This window comes from Scyliorhinus torazame, chromosome 1, assembly GCF_047496885.1.
Source record: "Scyliorhinus torazame isolate Kashiwa2021f chromosome 1, sScyTor2.1, whole genome shotgun sequence".
In the NCBI taxonomy this organism is placed as follows: Eukaryota; Metazoa; Chordata; class Chondrichthyes; order Carcharhiniformes; family Scyliorhinidae; genus Scyliorhinus; species Scyliorhinus torazame.
The window spans coordinates 116,024,773-116,049,622 of NC_092707.1; the positions used below are offsets into that span (position 1 = coordinate 116,024,773).

A 24,850-nucleotide genomic window follows, 5' to 3' on the forward strand; every position below is an offset into this window, starting at 1 on the left:
CGGGCGGGCCTGTGCCGTGGGGGCACTCTTTTCCCTCCGCCTCGGCCATAGCCTCTGCGATGGCCGACGCGGAAGTGACCCCCACCCCCCTGCACATTCGCGGGTATGACGTCAGCAGCCGCTAACGCTCCCGCGCATGCGCGGACTTCCGCCGGCCGGCGAAGTCCCATCGGCCCCGGCTGGCGCGCGCCAAAGGCCTTTCCTGCTGAATGTCGGCGTACCAACCACTCCGGCGCGGGCCTAGCCCCTCATGGTGAGGGCTTGGCCCCTAAAGGTGCGGAGAAATCCGCACCTTTGGGGCGGCCCAATGCCGGAGTGGTTCCCGCCACTCCATCCCGCAGGGACCCCCCGCCCCGCCGGGTAGGGGAGAATCCCGGCCCTGTTCAGGAAAAGGGAAATAAATAGGCCAGTAGTGTGATCACAGCTGTGGATACCCATCCAGTGTCAACACAAGAGGTTTTCAAAATGGTGAATGGTTTGTAGAAAATATTGAAAGATTGATTCTGCAAGTTGGTGAACTTAAAATAGAACAGCATCAACTCATGACACTCACTGGGAAAGCTACGTGAGATATTAGGAAAAGGAAGATCAATAAAAGGATTTGGGGAAAAAGCAGGGCATTGTGATCAGAGTAGACAGTTCCATTTGATGAATGAGCACTGGTACAGATATGATTGACTGGGAAGACCCTGTCTATGGTTATTCTACAAAATTAACAAGTAAGCAGCCACAGAAAAGTAGCAGAGAGAGTAATGTCACAATGTATTTATCAATAAATAAAACCAGATGTAATTGATGGGCTCAATTATTTTGAGAGTCAAAAACAATAGTTAAAATTGATCGGTGAGAATCAGCATGGTTTCCAATAACAACGGTGGTATTTACAAATCGCCTTTAACATTGAAAAACATGCCAAAATTTTTCACAGGAGCGGCATCAAGTAAAGTTTCACACAGAGGTCACATAAGAAGTCATTAGGGAAGATGACCAAAAGCTTGGTCAAATAGGCAGGTTTAAAGGAGTATTTAAAGACCAGAGAGAGAGAGAGAGGGGTGAGTGTCAGTGAAGTTTAGGGATGGAATTCCGGATCTTAGGGCTCAGACATGACCACCAATTGTGGTGAAAAACAACAATTTGCAAGAGGCGAGTCTTGGAGCGTGGATATCGCAGAGTTGTGGGCTGGAGGAGATCACAGGGATAGGGAGTCGTGAGAACATGGAGGGATATAAAACAGAGTTGAATATTTCAAAAGTGAAGCTAAAAGGTGTCAAATGCTGACCCACTTTCTGATGATGTCCCATTCTGTGAGAAAATATCTTTGCCTTGGGGTCAGTAAACTGAGTGACATCGGGAATTCTCCATGTTGGAACATAATGCACTGCTTTTCCATTTCAATCAATTTTATTTTATTTTGATAACCACATAGAATTTCACAAAGTCAGATGTTTTCCCTTGAGGTTTTGGTGAGGGGCCAGATTCTAAACTTTGTTAGCCAAGAGTTTTCTGGCATCATATCTTTATAATTACTGAATCGAGTCATTAATGGAAACATTTTTCTTAATACTGTTCTGAAAATGTCCTTTTGAATAGTCAATAATAGAAATAACGGCCGGGATTCTCCGACCCCCCGCCGGGTCGGAGAATCCCTGGGGGGGGGAGGCGCGAATCCTGCCCTGCCGCCCCGACGCCGGCTGCCCTATTCTACGGCGCCGTTTTCCAGGTGGCGGCAGGATTCCCGCCACGCCGGTCGGGGGGCCGTTGTCAGCGGCCCCACCGGCGATTCTCCGGGCCCCGATGGGCCGAGAAGCTGTCCAGTTTCGGCAAGTCCCGCCGGCGTGAATTACTCACCTCACTCACGGTGGGACCTGGCAGGATTGTGCGGGGGCGGTCCTGGGGAGGGGGTGGGGGGGGTGGGGGTGGCGTGGGTGGATCCGCCCCTGTGGGGGCCCCCACGGTGGCCTGGCCCGCGATCGGGGCCTACCGATCTGCGGGTGGGCTGGTTCCGTGGGGGGACTTCTTTCCTCCGCTCCGGGCCCCTGTAGGGCTCCACCATATTGCCCGTGGGCCGGCGCAGAGAAGAAAACCCCCGCGCATGCGTGGAAATATGACGGCCAGTCTGCACATGCGCGAGATCATGCCGGCTGTTTCGCGCATGCATGAACTCGCGCCGGCCCTTCGGCTCCGGCTGGAGCGGCGCTAACCCCTCTGCCGTCCACCTAGCTCCCGGAAATTCAGAGAATTCCTCACTTTCGGGCGCTGTTGATGCCAGAGTGGTTGGCGCCGGTTTTCCCGCTGGCGTGGGGACATAGTCCCCAGAAGAGAGAATCCTGCCCAAGATATTTCAGAATAGTGATTTTAGTTAAAATCATGATGAAGAACAGTTACCATTTCTAAGAGATATATGATCTGACATTGATCTATTTGTTGTCCATCATTATATTAGACCAAAGGATGATTTGATTTGTTTAAACATGGATATGTGTAATCTCGTCCATCAACACCGCAGCTAATCATTAAGACAGGCTGTGAATGTTGGGCAGCAGTGTTAAAATTGATAATAAGTATAATTAGCCTTATTATTGAAACTTACAACAAAATAAATTGATGATAAGATGTAACTGATCAGAAATACTTTATGGCATCTACAGGAAAGATTACCAAGAATGAATTAAAGCTGGATTCGATTGACAATGATTCCCAAAATATTCATCTTGGTTTTAGCAAGCAGGTCAATAATCTATCTACTGTTACATTCGTCTTCTTGGAAAGGTCTGGCTAACTTATTATCCAGGTTATTAACACAGTAAATTAAAATACAATTTGAGGACCAATTTACAATAGCTTAAGTTTTGACCAGGATACTAAGCTGGAGGTTAAAAAGAATTATAACTGAGTAGTGCTCTTGCTTCAGCACGGTAGTATAGTGGTTAGCACAATTGCTTCACGGCTCCAGGGTCCCAGGTTCGATTCCCAGCTTGGGTCACTGTCTGTGCGGAGTCTGCACGTTCTCCCCGTGTCTGCGTGGGTTTCCTCCGGGTGCTCCGGTTTCCTCCCACAGTCCAAAGATGTGCAGGTTAGGTGGATTGGCCACGATAAATTGCCCTTAGTGTCCAAAATTGCCCTTAGTGTTGGGTGGGGTAACTGGGTTATGGGGATAGGGTGGAGGTGTGGGCTTGGGTAGGGTGCTCTTTCCAAGAGCCGGTGCAGACTCGATGGGCCGAATAGCCTCCTTCTGCACTGTAAATTCTATGATATGATTCTGAATTAGAAGAGCCTGGGCTCAAGTCCTATTCAAGTGGAAAAATTAAAGCTGACACTAATGTACTAGTGATGGCACGGTGCTTTGCTGTTGGGTGAAATGAGAAACCAAGGTATTATATCCCCCATGGAGGCCACAGGGTGTGCACCATTCATTTCCCTGTGACCTCCAGAGAATATGAACTTTCCTGGGAACGGGGCTGAGCCTCCCCTTTAACGAGGGAGCCATGACAGTATAAAAACCCCGGTCAGGGTGCAGGTCGGTGAGGGAGACCCTTCGGGTAGAAGAAATTTGTGTATAGTAAATAAAAGGGTATCGTTTCCATCCTACTTGCCATTTCATGCTTCTTCTCATGGATACTACACTGGTGACACTGGTAAAGTGGAGCTGCCGTCAACACTGAGTGCTGCGAAACCGGACCATCTCGTTTAGTCCTCTGGTGGCCTCCAACCCGCCCACAGAGATCCCCCACATTGGGAAGCTGGAACTGTTTGAGGCAGCTACGGATGACTGGGATCAGTACATCAAACGGATGCAATATCTTTTTCTGATGAACTCGATTTTAGGGGATGAAAGACAGATGGTGATTTTGCTCATGGCTTCTGGCGGACCGACCTATAGCATAATCAAGAGTTTGGCTCACCCAGATACCTTTTAACACTTTGCTGGCCCTCGCGGGGAATCATTTCCACCCAAACCCCGCTCATCATCTGCCATTTTCACTTCCATACTGCCACCCAGGCCCAGGGTGAATCGACCAGCGATTTCGTGGCCCAATTAAGGAAATTGGTGGAAGCCTGTGAGTTTGGTGTTACATTGAATGAGACTCTGCGAGACCATTCTGTCGGTGGCCGTCGGGACCTGGCACTGCAGCACAAACTTCTGGGACTCACCTGGACCTACAATGAGCGGTCGAGATTGCCATCTCTCATGAACAGGACATCTAGGAACTCCAGGGCATGGCTGTACTAAACTTAAGCCACCCGCCATTTGGCTTTTCTGAGGCCGGAAGAGATGACCCCGTGATGATGTGGCACACCCTGCAGGGAAGTCGGCTGCCGCTGCAGAGGTCCCAAAAGCCACCAAGAGCTTTTCCCAGAGAAGGAAGGCCCAGATGTCGATTGCAGTCCGGCACTGACCTGCCGTCGAGACTGGGCTGATCGACTGCCCATCCCCCCACTGCCCAGCTGGGCGCAATCTGCGCCCATGTGCCGGGCCTACTACTTGGAGGAGGAAGATGCCCAACAGCTGCACTGCGTGGCGGCCCCACGACCAGGTAACCTTGCAGGTGAATGGACACTCCATCCAAATGGAGCTGGATGCCAGAGCAGCTGTCTCCGTGGTCAGCCGCCACAATTTTGGCAGGATTACAGATGACGGTGTTACAGGATACTGGTGCACGGTTGGCAACGTATGGAGGGGAGCCATTGAGATTGAAGGTACATCGGTGATCCCCGTCACATACCGACAGCAGTCGGCGAGCCTACCACTCACTGGTGGTAGCCACATACCGGGTTTGCTGGGCCGTGACTGGTTGCAGCTCTTGCGGTTGGATTGGCAGCGGGTTTGCCAAATGTACCCAAACTGACCGAAAGGAGACTTGGCGAAGTTCCCTAGTGTATTTCAGGAGGGCTTGGGCTTCATACTAGGAGCCATGGCCAGGATCAGTGTGCACCCACTGGTACAACCGTGCTACTTCCGTGCCCAACCGGTCCCATATGCCCTGCGGCCAAAGGTAGATGTTGAATTGGATCGTTTGGACCATCTGGGCATCATACGCGATGTTCAGTTCTCGGATTGGACTGCCCAGGTTGTCCCTGTGCAGAAGTCCACATGCCTGTGTGGCGATTACCAGATGACAGTGAAGCGGGTCTCTCATTTGGTCCATTACCCAATCCCCCACATCGGGGGCCTTTATGCGAAGCGCAGCGGCGGTTGCACGTTCACAAAGCTGGAGATGAGCCACACGTACCTCCAGTTGGTCCTGGACCCCGACTCACAGTGTTTTATGATGGTCAACGTGCACCGGGGCCTGTACAAGTACACCTGTTTGCCCTTCAGTGTTTCCTCGGCATGTATAATTTTCCAGTGGGTTATGGAAAACATGTTGTGAGGTTTACCGAAGGTCGCAGTTTACCTCGACGATGTCCTAATCACAGGCTCCTCCGACCAAAAATATTTACAGAACTTGGCCGTGATTTTGCGAAGATTCCAGGAAGCCGGCGTCTGCCTCTGGTGGGAGAAATGTGTTTTTAACATGGTCGAGGTCACGTACCTTGGTTACCAAGTGGACCGCTATGGCCTGCATCAAATCGAGGACATGATGAGGGCTATCTGACAGGCCCCCATATCAGAACTCCACTCCTTCCTGGGTTTGGTAAACTACTGTGGTAGTCACCACTGATGGATATGTTAGGTGCTTTGTGGTAAGGCCCTGTTCTAGGGGAGGCACCCTCCCCACCCCCGGTGCACCCAGCCGCAACCCCCGCCCCAGGACAATCCGTCCACCCTTAGCCCACGCCCGAGGATGAAGAGGATTTCGGCACACTCCCAGAGTCACTGCAGACCAGACCGACACAGGAATCGCCGCCATCACTGCGGCTCTCCCAACGGCAGATCAAGGCTCCGGACCGACTGAACCTGTAACTTGATCGGGACTCTTAAGAAAAAACCATCATCCTTTTTAATAACTCTCCTCCACCCCGGCTGGACTCAATTTTTTTTCTGTACTTTAAAACATCTACTTGTATATAGTTCTCCCCCGCCAGACTCAATTTTAACAGGGGGGGGGGAATGTGGTAGTCACCACTGATGTATATATTAGGTGCTTTGTGGTAAGGCCCTGTACTACAGGTACGGGGATAGTTCCCTGCCTGCTGGCTCCGCCCAGTAGGCGGAGTATAAATATGTGTGCTCCTCGTACAGCAGCTATTTCGCCAGCTGCTGTAGGAGGCCACACATCTTAGTGTAATAAAGTCTCGATTGCATCCAACTCTCGTCTTTGTGTAATTGAACGTGCATCAACTACTACGGGAAGTTCATCCCTAACCTGGCCACCCTGTTGGCCCCCTTTCACTGGTCTTTGAAAAAGGGCCAACCTTGGGAATTGGCCCAGCCCAGCAAACGACTTTTAAGGAAGTGCAACAATGGCTATCGTCCTACCAACTGTTGACCTATTTCGACTCCTCAAAGCCGCTCATCCTGACCTGTAACATGTCGTCTTACAGGGTCGGTATCGTCCTTGCTCACCGCATGGTCAACAGGTCAGAGCGTCCCATCTCTTTCATATCCAGGACCCTCGCAGACGCCGAATGAAGCTACATCCAGATCGAAAAGGAGGATCTGCCCGTCGTTTCCAGTGTGAAGAAATTTCACCAACATGTCTACAGACATCCCTTTATGTTTCTGATGGCCATTGCTGGGTTTATTCAAGGGGGATCCGGCGATTGCCCCGTTGTGTCCGCTTGCATCCAACGTTGTTGGCCGTGTATGAATATATGGTAGAGCATCGAGCAGGATCAAAGACCCTCACGCGGATGCATTGAGCTGCCTTCCCCTCCCCACCAGGCCGCCGGTGCTGCCAGACGAGGTAATGCTGCCCTCCATTTTATGGATTCTTTACCAGTCACAGTGTCGGGCATCAGCACTTGGCCCCAGACGGACCCGCAGCTGTCCTGCGTCTGCCACATTATACAGTATGGGCCCCGCACCGAGCTCTGCCGAATGATTTTAAGGCGCTCATGGCCAAAATCCAGGAACTGAGTATAGAAGACGGCATAAGCCTTTGGGGATGGTGGTTCCGGGCTGTGGGCTCCACAACGCTCCCTGGGGTGTCAAAAATGAAAATGTTGGCTCGCAGCTACGGCTGGTGGCCCGGTATCGATGCTGACAATGAGCAGTTGGTCAAAAGTTGTGTACTGTGCCAGGAGCACCAGAAGTTGCCCCCGGCAGCGCCGCTCCACCCATGGGAATGGCCGGGTCACTTTTGGCCCTCCTCTACATAGACATTGCAGGGTGTTTCCAGAGGGCAGTGTTCCTCATCATCGTAGACACTCACTCCAAGTGGCTGGAGGTCCATCGGATGCAGGCGACCACTGCAAAGGCCGCCATCGAGCGGTTGCGCCAAACCTTGAGTATGCTCGTGGTTCCGAAGGTAATCGTCTCGGATGATGGGACAGCTGTTACGAGTGCAGAATTTGGATCTTGGATTGGATTGGATTGGATTTATTTATTGTCACGTGTACCGAGGTACAGTGAAAAGTATTTTTCTGCGAGCAGCTCAACAGATCATTAAGTACATGAGAAGAAAAGGGAATAAAGAAAATACATAATAGGGCAACACAACATATACAATGTAACTACATAAGCACCGGGCATCGGATGAAGCATACACGGGTGTAGTGCTAATGCTTTCAGTCCATAAGACGGTCATTTAGGAGTCTGGTAACAGCGGGAAGAAGCTGTTTTTGTGTCTATTCGTGTGTGTTCTCAGACTTCTGTACCTCCTGCCCGATGGAAGAAGTTGAAATAGTGAGTAAGCTGGGTGGGAGGGGTCTTTGAATATGCTGCCCGCTTTTCCCAGGCAGCGGGAGGTGTAGATGGAGTCAATGGATGGGAGGCAGGTTTGTGTGATGGACTGGGCGGTGTTCACGACTCTCTGAAGTAGCCTGACTCTCTTTTGTAACTGCAAACAGACTCCACCACATGCGCAGACCCCAATGCCACCATCATCCAATGGTTTGGACGAGCAGGCAGTCCAGACGTTTAAGCAGGGAACGCGGAAACAGACCTCTGGATGCTGGTAGACTCGGTTGGCGCGGTTCCTATTTAGTTACCGGACCACGCCATATGCCACGACAGGGGTCGCAATGGTCGAACTGTTAATGGGTCATCACCCCCACACCCGGCTGAGCTTGGTCATCCCAGATCTTGCTGGAAAGGTCCGCCATGGGCAGGATACATCCAAGGCAGATGCAGGCCGCCACACATCATTGCGCCTGGGCGATTTGGTGTATGTCTGAACTTTTGGCGAAGGAGCCACATGGGTCCCAGGCATTGTATTGCCCAGTCCAGGCTGGTTTCTTATACGTTGCGAGCACAAGGCTGGGAATTCAAATGACACGTGGAACACCTCCTCAGCTGCACTCCCGCGGTGCTGATCCCGGGCCAGGATGTCCCAGCCCCATGGGTTCTGCTGCTCCCGCCGCTGCCTCCACCGCCGTCGTCCCTGGTTCCAGAACACGTTGAGATCCAGGACGCCGAGATTCCACATGAAGAAGTGTCCAACTCAGACTCCAATTCCGACATGGAGGTTGAAACGCCGCCGTACCGATCCCTGATGCAGCACTGGCCACAACCACCCCGCCTTGTCATTCCACACGGAAGCGCCGGTCTACTGTCTGTTATACCGTGTCAGGCCCTGTGCAGACAACGCCCGAGCGGATTCCCCAGGCAAAGCAGACAAAGGGTCCCTCGTGCAGGTCCACTAATGTGTACACCACTTCGTACATTGGGGGGGGACAGGTGTTATAAACCCCAGAGAGGCCAAGGGGTGTGTACCATTCATTCACCGTGACCTCCACAGAATATGAAGAGAGCCTTACAGTATAAAAACCCTGACCTGGGTGCAGATCTGGGAGCGAGTCCCTTTGGAATGAGGTGATTTTTGTATAGCAAATAAAAGAGTATCGCTTCCATCCTACTTGCGTTTCACGCCAATTCTCCCAGCGTGGATACTACACGAGGCATCAGGTCCTCTCAGGTGGATGTAAAAAAATTCCAGGTCTTTATTTTGAAGACGAGACGGTGCTTATCTCTGGTGTCTTGGGGCCAATATTTATCACTCAGTCAGCACCATAAAAGCAGAAGATTTGTTCATATCACAAAGCTTGTTTGTGGGAGCTTGCTGTGCACAAATTGGCTGCCATACTTCCTACATTACCACAGTGGTTATTGACTGGAAAGCATTCTTAGAAATCTTGTGGTCATGAAAAACACTATGTGAAATTAAGTCTCTCTTTTTTTTACATCAAAATCAAATTGATTTCTTTCTTTAATATAGTTCAACATAATTTTTTTTCATTATGAAAGCTTACATGATGGTCCTCAGACCATCTCAAGAGAACCTGCTCAATCATCTCACAAGACAGCATGAATTACTATTGTTTTCGGAATTCTGCTGGTTTTTGTTAAACATAAATATCTATGAAGTATTGTTAAATGTGTCCGGAAACCACGACTGAAAAATATAAACTGGGATCTTGGCATTCACATGTCAGATTTAGAAGTAAGTAGTTTGAACAGAGATGTTTGAATCAAATGAGACCTCAGAAAAACAAATCCTGCCTGAGAGTTGGAAAGTTTGGGCAACAAGCAAGAAAAAAGGTCAAATTTGCTGCGTTTAAACAATATATTTGTTCATTTAAGAAATATCTTGAATTCAATTAATTTAAAGATAATTAACGGATCAAGGACTTTCCCTATATTTAATGTAGTCAAATTCACTGTTAAAGATTGTCTACAGTGGTCATGGGTTGGAACAATGAAACCCCAGTTTGCCACAGAAGTATAGGAGTACAGAACCCACATCAGGGACCTCAGCCAAATATGGTGTCACACCAGTTCCAGCTAAGTTCTGTACCCCGTAGAATGATTTTCCTGCAATGTGTAAGCATATTACAGGTCTATTTCTTCTTGCATTTTACTACATGCTTCTGTTTGAATAGATTGATATGCCCCCAAGGATTCTTAATAACACTCTGTTTGCCAAAGTCTATTTAAGTTAAACCTGCTGGCTTTTCATGTTCAAACTACCAGTACATTATGACAAAGATCCATCACATTTAAAATATAGGCCACAGTGGGAATGCTCGAAGTTACTGTTAAAAGAACAACTATAATTTTAAAGTCAAATTTAACAGAAACCTCGGGCGTCATTCTCCGACCCCCCGCCGGGTCGGAGAATGGCCGTTGGCCGCCGTGAATCCCGCCCCCGCCCCCGCCGAAGTCTCCGGTACCGGAGATTGGGCGGGGGCGGGAATCGGGCCGCGCCGGTTGGCGGGACCCCCCGCTGGATTCTCCGGCCCAGATGGGCCGAAGTCCCGCCCAGAAATTGCCTGTCCCGCCGACGTAAATCAAACCTGGTATTTACCGGCGGGACCAGGCGGCGTGGGCGGGCTCCGGGGTCCTGGGGGGGGGGGGGGCGCGGGGCGATCTGACCCCGGGGGGTGCCCCCACGGTGGCCTGGCCCGCGATCGGGGCCCACCAATCCACGGGCGGGCCTGTGCCGTGGGGGCACTCTTTCCCTTCCGCCTCCACCACGGCCTCCACCATGGCGGAGACGGAAGAGACTCTCCCCCACTGCGCATGCGCGGGAAACTGACAGCGGCCGCTGATGCTCCCGCGCATGCGCCGGGAAACTGTCAGCGGCCGCTGACGCTCCTGCGCATGCGCCGGGAAACTGTCAGCGGCCGCTGACGCTCCTGCGCATGCGCCGCATTTCCGCGCCAGCTGGCGGGGCAACAAACGCCATTACTGCCAGCTGGCGGGGCGGAAATCCCTCCAGCGTCGGCCTAGCCCCTCAATGTTGGGGCTAGGCCGCCAAAGATGCGGAGCATTCCGCACCTTTGGGCCGGCGCGATGCCCGTCTGATTGGCGCCGTGTTTGGCGCCAGTCGGCGGACATCGCGCCGTTGGGGGAGAATTTCGCCCCTCAGTTCTGCTCAGTGGTGACTTCAGATTGGTATTGTAGAGTGATCATTTGAAGGATTATCTAATTTAACTTTTAACTTGATTCCATTTCCTATTTTCTAATTATTTCATGTTATACTACTATTTATTTGCAACTAATTGTTATTTCACTGGTCTGTGAAACAATATTCATCAATTCAAAGAGAATTTGGTAAATCACGAGGAAGCCGTCAAATACAATAAGCAAAAGACTGTAATTGAAATAATTGGTAACACCTCAGGTACGCTTTAAAAAAGGCGGAGCTTGTATATTGTTGGGAGCCTTGGCCACTTATTAAAACTGCTATAAGATTGTTCTTCATAGGCAAGAGTTTATTTAAAGCCTTGTTAAACGGGATGGGTTTTATGACAATCATTTCATGGTCACCATTACTGAGACAAATTATCAATTCCAGATTTATTAATTGAATTTAAATTCTACCAGGTTAGATTGACATTACACTAATACCACTGCCTCCCCTATGGGTTACTAATCTGGTTCACTAATGTCCTTTCAGGAAGCAAATCTGCCATTATTATCTGACCTGGCCGACATGTGACTCCAGACCCACAGCAAGCAGGTTGACTTTTAACTGCCTCAGTTCAAGGGCAATCAGGGATCGGTAACAAATGCTGGCCTTGCCAGTGATACCCACATCTGCTAAAAGAAGGAAAAAGATATGCGTTCCAGACTCATCTCCAATTGCAAAGTTCAGCAGAATTGAGACAGCGTCCAACCCTTCACAATGTGAATCAGATCAGGTTTTATTGTTTTCTATAGTATGGAAGATGGGAACTAAGATTGTTTTTTTAAATCCAGGCCCTGTCGAACAATATACAGATTTAGTGACTGATTTAAGCTGGGAGTGTCTCAGTTTCAATTGCAGACAACTCGCAAACCATGATATCTTTGTGCTTCTTATCAAAACAATTCCTTGCTGCCAACTTTGATTAAACGAGTTGGGACAAAATTTGATGACTGAAATTCTACCCAAAAACTATCAAACTGCTGTTGTGTTAAATCTGGCTCATTTTTCAAGAAATATTTAAAGGGAGATTATAACACCCTAAAAAATAAATAGTACAGAAGAAAAAGCAGATGATACTTCAAAGCAAGAAAAGTAATGTATTCTACTTTAACCTCAGAGTTCCAAGAATTTAGAGAAATTAAAAGACGGACTGAGCAAATGATCACGTGTTGGGGAGCGTTGGCCACTTAAAATACATTTGAGGTCATCTTTGGAAATTGTTACTCGTTTATTTGAAGCAGTGGAGGGAACATTTTGAAAAATTCAAGTTTAAACATCTACTGGGGAAATCCTCTCAATTTAGGTACAAACACTGCAGATGTCTGTTCTACCAGAATGCAAACATATTGAAACAAAAACAGAAAATATTGGACAATCTCAGCAGGTCTGACATCATCTGTGGAGAAAGAATGGAGCTGACGCTTCGAGTTTGAGCTTTGACAAAGAATTATTCAGACTCAAAACGTTAGCTTCCTTCTCTCTCCACCGTGCTGTCAGATCTGCTGAGATTGTCCAGTATTTTCTGGGTGGGATTCTCCGGCCGTGTCTGCCCGGCGACCTGAGAATCCCGCCCGAGGTCAATGGACCATTGTCCACCTCTCGCCTGTGGCGATGGGTGGGGCAGAAAAATCCAGCACTCTGGTTTTGTTTCAAGGCTCCAGCATCTGCAGCAATTTGCTTTCATCTTATGCAAACTTATATTGAAGTTGCTGGAAACGCTTGTTAACTTGACAACCAGAGTTGTACAGTTCACTCCATTTTTTAGATTCGGTATGTGCATGCCCAGATCTGATAGACTATCTGGTATATAAAGCTAGACTATGCTTTCAAAACATACAAAGTTGTTGGACAAAATATTTTTCCAAACAAGTTACTTTTTGTAATGTGAAAATCATCAGAAAAGTCCCGATAAATGCAAAGAAATCATAGAGTCCCTAGAGTGCAGAAGGAGGCCATTCGGCCCATCGAATCTGCACCAACCCTACACAGACCCAATCTCCACCCTATTGCTGTAACCCCATCAAACCTTTGTACACTTAGGGGCAATTTACCATGGCCAATCCACATAACCTGCTCATCTTTGGACTGTGGAAGGAAACTGGAGCACCCCGAGGAAACCCACGCAGACACGGAGAGAAAGTGCAAACTCCACACAGTCACCCGAGGTTGGAATCGAACCTGGGTCCCTGGCACTGTGAGACAGCAGTGCTAACTACTGAGCCACTGTGTCGCCCCATTTGAAAAGTGCAGGATTCTGCAGGAGCAGCACAATGGATAAAAAGGTTTAGCTCATCTCAGAACATTTTTCTTATTGACATAGGGACTACACTGATAGAAATGTGCCTCATTTATAATAGAGGCAGAAAAACCACCCCTTTCTGTTTGTTAGAAAATCCTACAATTGCAATGGGAAAAGATGTCTACATTTTAAAATTGGCATTCAAATGTTGACTTCCCCCAGTGCAGCATTTCTGTATCGCTGTTAATCGTTAGCTGAGTGATACATGTTACTAATAACTCCCCTTTCAAATACCGAATACAGTGAAACAAACAACATATTTTAAAATAAAAATAATAATTTAAAAAGCAAAATAGTTGACATGACATACACCACTCTGCATGCCCTCTCACTCCTTCCATTGTGCTGTAACAATCTGAACGGATATACATCAGTATACTGTCTGCCAACATTGAGTTTATTGGTGCACTGAGGATTAAATGGGTTTCCACCTTATTCCTGTCAGTATGGTTGGAAATGCTGTCAGGATGTTTTCATCACCCTGCTCAAGTATTGAATGGAAAATTCTAATATTCACATAACTGAAGTTAGACATTTTATAATCCTAATTAACACACAAATGAGTGAAGAAGAGTTGTCACTAAAAAACAAACCCTTAGCATAGTGTTTTTATTTTAACAACTTAATTCATAATCTTGACTAGAATTCAATAATTCCGTTGTGAAAATGTTCTGAGAAGGTGTTGCAGTTTATAATGATACTTTCTAAAAAAAAATGATAAAAAGGACAATTACAGTCTGTCTTTTCTAAACTTAATCTCCTTTGGTATGGGTCTGTCCTGCAGCCATGTATCAGAATTCAGTAATCCTTTCACTGTTGGGCACGTGTTACAAATCAATTTTGGCTTGGCCCGATTTGGCTTCAACCCATCAAATTCAAAGTCCAAATCAGAGCATTTGAAATGCTAGTCTCTACAGGGCACATTCTCCAATTTGTGGAAATGTGATATTCCGCAATAGGTAAATAAGTTTACCGTAGAACACAAGTTTTCACTTCACCAAGATGTCCAATAAATGTTGAGTAACTGTCAATTAATGTCTGGCATTCATTGATTTGCGAACATCAAGCTTGGTGTCGAGGACCCAATACCAAACTGTATCCTAACTGGAGGATATGTCAAAATGAATACTTTTGTGGTTAAAATGCCTCACTTTTCAATTCTTGTAACGATTAATTGCAAATACTTTGCTGTTTGAAATTAACATTTTATTGTAATTATTGAAATGCTGTTGGATAATGAGTGATGAACAATTTTAAATGTAAAAAATAAACTGAAAGTAAATGAAGTGCAGGATTAATATCTGAAATACATACAGTAATTTATCATTAAGTGTTATTTCATATTTCGCTAGGTAAACATTAAGATTCCATTTATAAGATTTTTTCTGTAATTCAGAGCAGAAAATATCAAATCACAAATTACAGCCGCCATGAAATTTCACTAATTAATAATTTGGGTTAAAATAATCTTGAGATCTGTATCAAAATTAAAACCGTATCACAATTATTGAGGCAGTTTGATAAAGAGCTGAGCGTAACTGATTACTGTATGATTCAGTTTTCTGATTTTATTTTATAATATTCAAAAGAATGTTGCAGAAATAACTTTACTGTCTCCACCCCTGCCTCCCTCTTTTGCTATTGAGTGGCTCCTCCAAAATGTTGCCACTCAACAATTCCATTGTTTTCCTGGCCAATTGCTCAACTTCCAGGCTCCACAAATTTGAACTCATCCAAAACTCTGCTGGCTGTATTTTTACCCACACTAAGCCCTTATCATCTATTAACCCAGTGCTCACGCTCACTGATCTGCAATGTCTCCTGGTTTATCAATTCCTCAAATTTAAAATTCTCAATCTCTCCATGGTCCTAATTTCTCAAGGAAATTATAGAGGTGCAAACATTATAGAGTAGTTACAACAGGGAGGGTTTTTTTAATTAATCCAATATAGACTGAGACAAGAGTAGTGTATAGGACAGAGAGAGACAAATGTTCCTAGATTGTATTCAGGAAAAATTTCTACCGTAGGGTGCTTCCAGTTCAAGAAGAAAGGAGGCACTGTTAGACCTGGTTCTTGGGAATGATGTGGGCAACATGGATCAAGTGACAGTATGAGAATATTTAGGGGACAGTGATCATAGTATCATAAGGTTTAGGATGGAAAAGGACAATGAACAATGCAAGGTAAAAGTGTTTAACTTGGAGAAATCCAAGTTCAAAGCATTAAGAGTGGATCTGAGCTGAACAAATTGGAGTCAAAGGTTGACAGGAAAATCAGTAGCTGAACAATGGCCCATCTTCAAAGAAAAGATAGTTCCGACTCGATCAAATTGTATTCCCTTGAAAGGGAAAGATTGGGTCAAAAAATCCAGAGCTCCATGGATGACAAGTGATAGAAATTAAGATATAGATGAATAGGAGAGCTTATGAAAGATGTCAGGTAGAAAATACAATGGAGAATCAGGCTGAATACAGAAGGATCAGAGGGGAGTTGAAAAAGCAAAGAAGAGAAGCAAAGAGGGGGTATGAAAATAGACTGACAACCATCATAAAAGGGAATTTCAAAGTCTTCAAGAGGCAAATAAATAATAAAAGCATGGCAATTTACGCAGGGGGAATGGCTGGGGTATTCAATTAATACTTTGCACCTGTCATTATCAGGTAAGAAGATGGTATCCCGGCCATGGTGAAAGAGGAAGTAATTCAGACAGTAGAAGGGTTTAAAATTGTTAAGAGGAGGTATTGAATAGGCTGTCTGTTCTTAAAGTTGATAACACACCAAGACAGTATTAACTGAGATACTGAGGGAAGTGAGAGTGGAAATTGTGGCCATAATTTTTTTCAGTCTTCCTTGGATTCAGGGATGATGCTCGAGGATTGGAGAATTGCAAACGTTAGTTCCCTGCTCATGAAATGGTGTGAAGATAAGCCCCAGCAACTATAGGCCAATCAGTTTAACCTTCATGGTAGGGTAACTTCTAGAAACAATAAATAGTGACAAAATCTATAGTCACATGGACAAATGTGGGTTAAATAAGGAAAGCCAGCACAGATTTCTTCAGGGAAATCATCTTTGATTAACTTGGACTTTTTTGAAGAGGTAACAGAGAGGGTTGATGAGGGAAATGATGTTGATGTGGTGCACATGAATTTCCAAAAGGCATTTTATACAGACTTGTGAGAAAAGTTAAAGCTCGTGGGATAAAAAGGAGAGTAATAACACAGATACAAAATTGGCTGAGTGACAGGAAACAGCGAATCGTAGTTAATCAATGTTTTTCCGGCTGGAGAGAGGTTTGTAAGGGAGTTCCCAGGGGCCAGAGTTGAAACTCTTGCTTTTCTTGATGTATATTAGTGCTAGGCCTTGGTGTACAGGAAACAATTTCAAAATTTATGGTTGATACAAAACTTTCAAACATTGTGAATTGTGAGGAGGGTAGTGTAGAAATTCAAAAGGATATAGACTGTTTGGTGGAGTGACCTAGACCTTGGTGTATAGGAAACAATTTCAAAATTTATGGATGATACAAAACTTTCAAACATTGTGAACTGTGAGGCGGGTAGTGTAGAAATTCAAAAGGACATAGACTGTTTGGTGGAGTAGGCAAGTAGGTGGCAGATGAAGTTCAATGCAGAGAAATGTGAAGGTGTCATGAATAAGGAGAGACAGTAAAAAATAAAGGATACAACTCTAAATGGAGTGCAGGAGCAAGAGGGCCTGGCAATATATGTGCATAAGTCATTGAAAGTGGGTCATAAAGCATACAGTATCCTTGGCATTATTAATAGGAGCATAGGGTACAAGAGAAAAAAGGTGATGTTAAACTTGTATAAAACAATGGATTGGTGTCAAATGGAATTTTGTGTCCAGTTCTGGGTGCCACACGTTAGGGAGGACGTGAAGGCCTTAGGGAGAGTGCAGAAAAGAGTCACAAGAACTTTAATTGTGAAGATTGAATGGAAAAGTTGGTACTGTTTTCATTTGAGAAAAGAAGGCGAAGAGGGGATTTGATAGATAAAACATTTTGAGGGGTCTGGACAGAGAGACAAACTTTTGAAAGGGTTGAGAACAAGAGAGCACAGATTTAAAATAATTAGTAAAAGAAGCAAAAGTAACCTGAGGAACTACTTTTTCACACGGCAAGTGGTGAAGTTTTGGAATGTGTTGCCTGAGAGTGTGGTGGAGGCCGGTTCAATTGAGGCTTTCAAAAGGGAATTAGACTGTTATTTGAAGGGGAAGAATGCACAGGGTTATGGGCAGAAAGCAGGGAAATAGCACTATGTAAATTGCTCATTCGAAACAATTTCTGACTTATTACTTATTATTCATGTTATATTACTTTTGTTATGTTTTGTTACTTGCCTTGAGATGTTTTCCTGAAGTTGTTATATAAGTACATGTTGTTGAGATAACACACACAATAATGGGGAGGCAGTGGTGTAATGTCACTGGTATTGTCACTGGACTAGTAATCCAGGAACCTAGGGTGATGTACTGGGGACCCCAGTTCGAATCCCACCATGGCACATGGTGAAATTAGAATTAAAAAAAATCTGTAATCTAAAGTCTAATGATGACAATGAAACCACTGTCGATTGTCGTAAAAAACACACCTTGTTTACTAATGTCCTTTGGGGAAGGAAATCCGTTATCCTTACCTGGTGTTGCCTACATGTGACTCCATGCCCACAGCAATGTGGTTGACACTTAAGTGCCCTCAGGGATGGGCAATAAATGCTGGCCCAGCCAGCAATGCCCACATCCCATGAAATTTCTCTTAAGAGTAGGATTTAAATGTCTCATTTGGGATTCTAATACCCTTCTAAAACAACTTCATCACAGCAAGTGCGTTTGTCATAAGTGGATTTCACTGTAATGGAAGGCACACATGAATTTTCAAATATTTAATGCAACAAGAGGAATTCATTATACAATCTTTGCTGACTGAAGACAAATATAATGGACAGGAGGTCAGAATTAATTTATATCAGCAACCAGATCCAAGTGAGGTTGGTAAATCCATAATGTGCTTTGTTCAATGAAACCTCCAACAGATACAATGCAAATACAAAGATCTTCATTGACGTTAAGGACACATTTAACAGAATTGTTATGTGCTCAGCTTTCAGGAGAATAAGTTGCCATTATTAATTTTTTTGTTTCGGGCTACTTGTATTTTGTTCATAGACCAGTTAACGCAAATATATACATGCCTTTGGCTTTACATAATTGTCCTGGGATAGTGTGAATTTTACACTGAAGCACAGGAAGCTTGCATCAACAACACCTTCCAACAAAAAGTGCTCCTGAATACTCATGAGCAATCAAAAAAGTTACATTTGTAACTTTCTATATTGTTTAAATTGATGCCATTTTACAACTATTCATATCCATGAGGATAATCTACATTGTCAATGTGTTCATTAGATATTTGTAGCACAATATTAATATTTTGAAGGACAAGAAGACTTTTCCTGTCTTGAAATATCAATGAATTTTCAATTCATTTCTTCCTGTAGCTTATATTAAAGAAATTGCAATGTTGAAAGGGGGGGGGGGTGGTTAGTACTGTTGGATAGATGGCTAGTTCGTAGTTTAGAATAACACCATCAAAACAGGTTAAATTCCTTTTTTGGCTGAGGTAAACTTGAGACCTGCCTCCTCTCCCTGCTCATGAGAGTGGAGGACAATGGCAAAGTACCACTGACAGAAAGAGCCAATGGAACAGCTCAGGATGAAGAACCAGCATACAATCATCCCAGGAGCTGCCTTCAAGCGGAATACACATGACCGAATGCAGATTGAATATCATTGTCGACATATCTATGGTTATAAAGTTGTCTATTGATGTCTTACACTGCACCCCTGGCTGTACATCCATATTTTTAAAATTGCATTGTACGTATTCAGAAAAAGGTTAATGTAAATGATTACTCAGAGTTTAAAATGGTATTTGCAATGCCTAAACTTTAGCAGAAAGATAATTTATATTTCAAGAGTGAAAATGAGTGAATAAGACAATAAAAATGTCCACGAATAGAATGTTAGCTATTGCTATAAATACACTTGGCAATCCCTTGAACGTGTGAAACTCTTAGCAATTTTTGCATGATCAGTAGGTTAGCACTCATGTCTTTCACACAGCATTTGTTTTGGTCAGATTTATCTCAATTAAAAACAGGACAGTCAGGAAATATGGTTATAAGCTTAACAGAACAGGATTCTTTGACAAAGGACATTTTGACCTTTAAAACTCTCTCCGTGATAGCGTCTGTGGTTTGTTGCAGCACAATTTATGTTATGGCGGAGAGAAATGCTGCAGTTTAGAGCTGTTAATGCATTCACCTGGTGGATTGTCGGAGATAGAATCATGTTGTGTATCACCTTCTGAGCACTAAACAGTATTTCAGTTTCATAGTGAGAACTGTTAGTTTATTCCTTCCAAAGATACATCAATTTCTTTCTGTGAAAGATTACAAATGGCTCAACTGTTCTCAACCCCAGAGAGAATGGATGCAAATTTACTTCTAAGTGTAAATCCCAGCTCTATAAGAATAATTCGCAAAGAGAAAAGTTCACTCTCACGTCATACTGAAGCTGACTTTGCAACATTTTTCAGAGCTGTAGAGAATGAGTTCAGCTCCTCAAAAACTTCAACTTACCCTTTTATTTGCTTGTGAACGCTATCACCTCGACATGGTATTACTGGCACTCTGGGTGAAAATGTTGGTATTCCTTTGGTCTAGAATGGTTCAACATGGATTTTGAGGCGATATGAAATCATACAAGCACAATCTTAATGAAATAAACCCAGAAGTCATTCATCTATTCTCCGCACGTTGTTGTTTCATTGTTCAACACTTTTTTGATGCTTTGTCTTCTCTGACAAATCACCTCATCTGCGTTGCTAGCAAGAGACAACCAACCACTTCCTTTAGAAATGAGCAAATAGCAGAGGAACTGAGAAGACTGTTCAGATTAATGTCTGGGGTTCCTCAATGCAGGTGCATTTGTTTCAATAGCAGATTGAAGTGCAGTGGAAATCTATTTCTGTTTATACCACAACAGGCAGAGGTACACTAAAAGCAGTTTGCGTTAAAGAAGAATAGCTCTACCATTGTACAAGAGAAATGGTCAGGTAAATTGTGATGGAACAATCTCAAACCAGTTCTTGACGGGCACCAACCCACAGCACAAATAATTGGGAATCCTACTCGAATAGGCCACAGAATGGTGTAGTAAATAGAAAGATAGTACACAAGTGCAATTCAGATTGCTGTAAGACTGAGACTGTTGCACCTGGTTTCAGCAATACAGAAGATCCCTTTCTGGTACATCCATTTGAGTTTGAAATGGAAAATGTTTCCTTTCCAACTGTTAACACCCCTCACATAGAAAAGTATCAAATGCCCAAATAATTTTCTATGGTTAAAATTTCTGAAGCACGCAAGTCCTGCCCATAAGGCTTATCCTTGGGCGGCATGGTGGCGCAGTTGTTAGCACTGTTGACTCACAGCTCTGAGGACTCAGGTTCGATCCCAGCCCCGGGTCACTGTCCGAGTGGAGTTTGCACATTCTTCCTGTGTCTGCGTGGGTCTCACCCCCACAACCCAAAGATGTGCAGGGTAGGTAGATTGGCCACGCTAAATTGCCCCTTAATTGGATTTTTTTTTAAAAAGCTCATCCTCCGATATCTTTGGCTTCTTCATATCCCAGTCAAATCAATCATTTTCCATCGATGCTCTTCAGTCATCTTAAGTAGCTGGCAGCATGCCTATCATTTAATTTGAAAATGTCTTGGAGAAGCCAAGTGTTTATGTTGCCCATGCCTCTCAGGAGATGGCTGGAGCAATAGCAGAATACATTATGTTAAAATCATGTAAAATAACAGTCTGTATATAGCAGGTAACTTTGCTACACCTCTCCATGCCTCCCAGTGTACATTGTTTACAGCTGGCCTTCTGGACAAATGCCACTCTTGTCTCTTGTTATCTGGAGCCCTGCTTAGAGGATAGGATCTCTCAGTGCCTTGTGCTTGATGATATTTCATGTCTCAGCTAGTGTTACAAGGTGAAAGGTTCTAATGTGCTCTTGGTTCTTGGAAAATAAAGATTCCACTTTTAAAAAGGCTTGGTATAAATGTTTTGTACTGATGCAGAATCTGACTTCCTGTTCTAAATGAACTCAATTATTTCAAAGGTACTTCGACAAATATGATTAAATTACCAATGTATCACTTTGGAAAATATTAAATAACAAACCCATCACTCAGTTTACATTCTGCAGGCATTTGGAACATTTATCTTAAAAATATGGTTATTATTAAGTCACAACGCTACTGTCAAATGATCCGCAGGTAAAATACATTTTGGCAGGTCACAGATACAATTGTAATTCTGGAATTAGCATTTACTTGAGAAGTGACACATGTAAATATATTCCTTGTCCTTAATGGTTTTCTTGATAAGAACCTGAAATTGATACATTTCTGCACTTGCCTGAGTGTGCCTACTTTGTTCATCTGTCAAGATTCTACCTCCCTTCTTTGCTCAGAGCATGTGTTTGACCACAGCATAATTGTTGCGGTTTCTGTCATATTAATTGTGCAGTTAAACATGTGCATTTGCAGGGTTGAGGTTTAGCTTTGCACAGGATGTAAAGAGGAGGAGAACCTACTGACACCTTAAAGGCTGTTTTTGTTGCAGTTCAGAAACCTTGGGGAAAATAGTTGGGTAAAGGGGCATAAAGGATCCTGCCAAGTCACAGGGACTGTTGGAAATGGCTTACCAGTTGTACCATCAATGCTGCTGAGGAGTGAAGCTAGACAATATGCTGGGCATCAGGAGTGTGCCTCTGGCTCCTATTGTAAAATGGCGTCACTATTATTTTCAACCTCCTCCAACCTTGGCTTATCTTTCGTACAGCTCATACTTCCCACGAGCTTGCTCTCAGTTAGCATCAAGCTTTCAATAGTTAAGTAGCAGGCTGCAGACCTTTAGGCAAAAAGACAAATGTGGTTTTTCTATATTAAACAAAACATACTTGCCAGAGATTAAGAGCACGATTCTCAAGAAATATTTGAAGTGAGTCAGTGAGCGCGAACTGCCGCGCATTTCCCAGCACTGGCCCGGCGAGGTCGTCAACGATATTCAACGTTAATTGGTCCATTTGACGAGGCTCTAAGGGCTGCTCACCACAAATGAAGGCTGCCCCCCCGTTAACAAGGTCGAGGAGCAGCACGTAAACAGCAGTTTCACAGCTAAACCTAGTCAGCTCGCAGCTATGGTGCCAAGAAGACCGACCCCAAGATTCAGCAATGTGCACCTGGGGAGGCTCTTAAATGCGGCTGAGTCCAGGAGGGCTATCCTGTTCCCCTGAGGGTCTCGGAGGGCGAACCACAGGGCCGACAGTGCCACCTAATATGAGGTGCCGGCAGCCGTTTGCTCGGTGAGTATGACCAGGAGGCCTGGGCTCCAGTGCCACAAAAAAGTCAACGACCTATATCGGGCAGCACGGGTGAGTTGACAACAACACCCCCCACAACGTCCCCATCCCCGAGACCTTTCTATCCCTACGCGAGCATCCATCCCCACCCCAACTTTCCATGCGGCCGTCAACCCTCCCTTCACCCCCCTCTCCCTTCAAACTCCCTAACCCCTCTCTTTGCCTGTGAGCAATGATGGCTATTCATCTCCTCGGCTCCCCGCAGAAGCCCTTCCGTGAGGTTCACGTTTTTCAAAAGGAGTACTAATTGGCGCCAAAATTGACTACTTACTGGGAAGGCCAATGAATGAGGGGAGGCCGTTCGAAATGGGGTAGCTCCCTTATGGAAATAGAGCTGAAGTAGTGATAATTGGTTTCTTGCCACACTACGGCGATATCCTGATTTTGCCTATGGGAGTGGGCCGGTTTCATCGCAAACTGTTTGGCGGCAGTTCTTGTTTTCGGCCTCTCCCGCTATTCACCGGCCTTGTTTTGCTCGAGCAAGAGTGAAACGAGGCCGGAGAATAGTGCCCTCAATAATAAATATTTTTCACCACGAGTTACTGGGAATAAGTGTGTGTAATTTGGCGCACAACCCCACAAATCATGGGCAGGATTCTCAATCGCTGAAATCGGGACAGGAGATTGGGCAGAGAATCAGTCGTGAGGCCAAATCATGGCCGACGCTGGGCGCCCGTCAGAATGCCATGCTCCGGTGCCTCAACAGCAGCGTCAATGCCTTCTACTCCGCACGTGCAGTAAACACCATTGGGATATCATTAGCAACCTGACCAGGTATTCTCCGGGGCCTCCGTGATGCTTCATGATGTACAGGGTCTGGTTTAGCACAGGGCCAAACCAACTTTTTACCACATGTGTAAGTTTCCAATTAAGGGGCTGTAATAATAAACTCCATCCCCGGCCCCCCACCCCGCCGGGTAGGGGAGAATCCCGCCCCTTGTCTCCACTGGCAAAAGTACAAACTTTTGCTTTCTTGTCCGCTTCCTGTTTCATCACATGCTGTGCAACCTTTAAATGTTGTCTAGCCAATTCACCTGCTCTATTTAACCATTCCCCAAAATTTGACACATAATCCAATAATGTAATTCACCAATTCACTGTTCATTCACCAATTTCTCCTTAATCAATTTAAGTGGTCCTCTTACCTCATGACCAAATATTAGTTCAAAAGGACTGAATTTGGTTGACTCATTAGGTGCATCCCTAATTGTAAACCCCCCGGGTTGCGCAGTCTTTTGGTAACTCATCTATCTTGGTGGTTTTAAAAAAAATTCTTATTAGGTTACTCCTCATTGTTGGCCTCGAACAGGTTTTGGAACAGACCGACAAACTGCCCCCAAGTATCCAGGAAGCCTTCCTCTGACCCTCGGATGGCATACTTAACCTTCTGCAGGTGGAGAAATTCCGAAAGGTCAGCGAGCCAGTCTGCAGCTGTGGGTGGTGCTGACGATCGCCAGCCGAGCAGGATTCTCCCGCGTGCGATTAGGGAGGGGAAAGCAAGGGCGTTGGCCCCCTTCCCCATGTGTAACTCTGGCTGCTCCGATACCCCGACGATTGCCACGATTGGGCATGGCTTCACCCTCACCCCCACAACCTTGGACATTGCCTCGCGAAGGCTGTCCAGAACCCAGCAAGGTTGGGGCAAGCCCAGAACATGCGGGTGTGGTTGGCCGGGCCCCTCTGGCACCGCTCACATTTGTCCTCCACCTCCGGGAAGAACCTGCTCATTCGGGTTCTGGTCAGGTGTGCTCTGTGCACCACTTTGAGCTACATTAGGCCTTGTGCAGGAGGAGGTGAAGTTCACCCTGCTCAGTGCTTCGCTCCAGAGTCCCCATCCTACCTCTGTCCCAGTTCGTCCTCCCATTTTTGTCTGATCTCGTCCAGTGGAGTCCGGCTCTGTCCAGTAGCTGTCCGTATATTTTTCCACATAGCCCCCCCTTCCCGTTGCTTGTGCCTATCAGGTCCTCTAGTAGTGTGGTTTCTGGGGCCCCAGGGTACCCCACTGTCTCTTTGCGGAGGAAGTGTTTTAT

The 24,850-nt window shown here is 45.4% G+C and overlaps 1 protein-coding gene across 1 annotated transcript in view; it reads right to left on the bottom strand.

Annotated features, from left to right (window-relative positions):
• The window catches only part of LOC140411167 (proto-oncogene tyrosine-protein kinase LCK-like), a 209,056-nt gene extending 188,878 nt beyond the window's left edge, over nt 1–20,178 (bottom strand). Inside the window, exon 1 of the mRNA XM_072500249.1 lies at nt 19,979–20,178. The gene's annotated coding sequence lies outside the window, so the exon portion shown is untranslated. The remainder of the gene's footprint in view (nt 1–19,978) is intronic.
• Between the last annotated feature and the right edge of the window lie 4,672 nt (nt 20,179–24,850).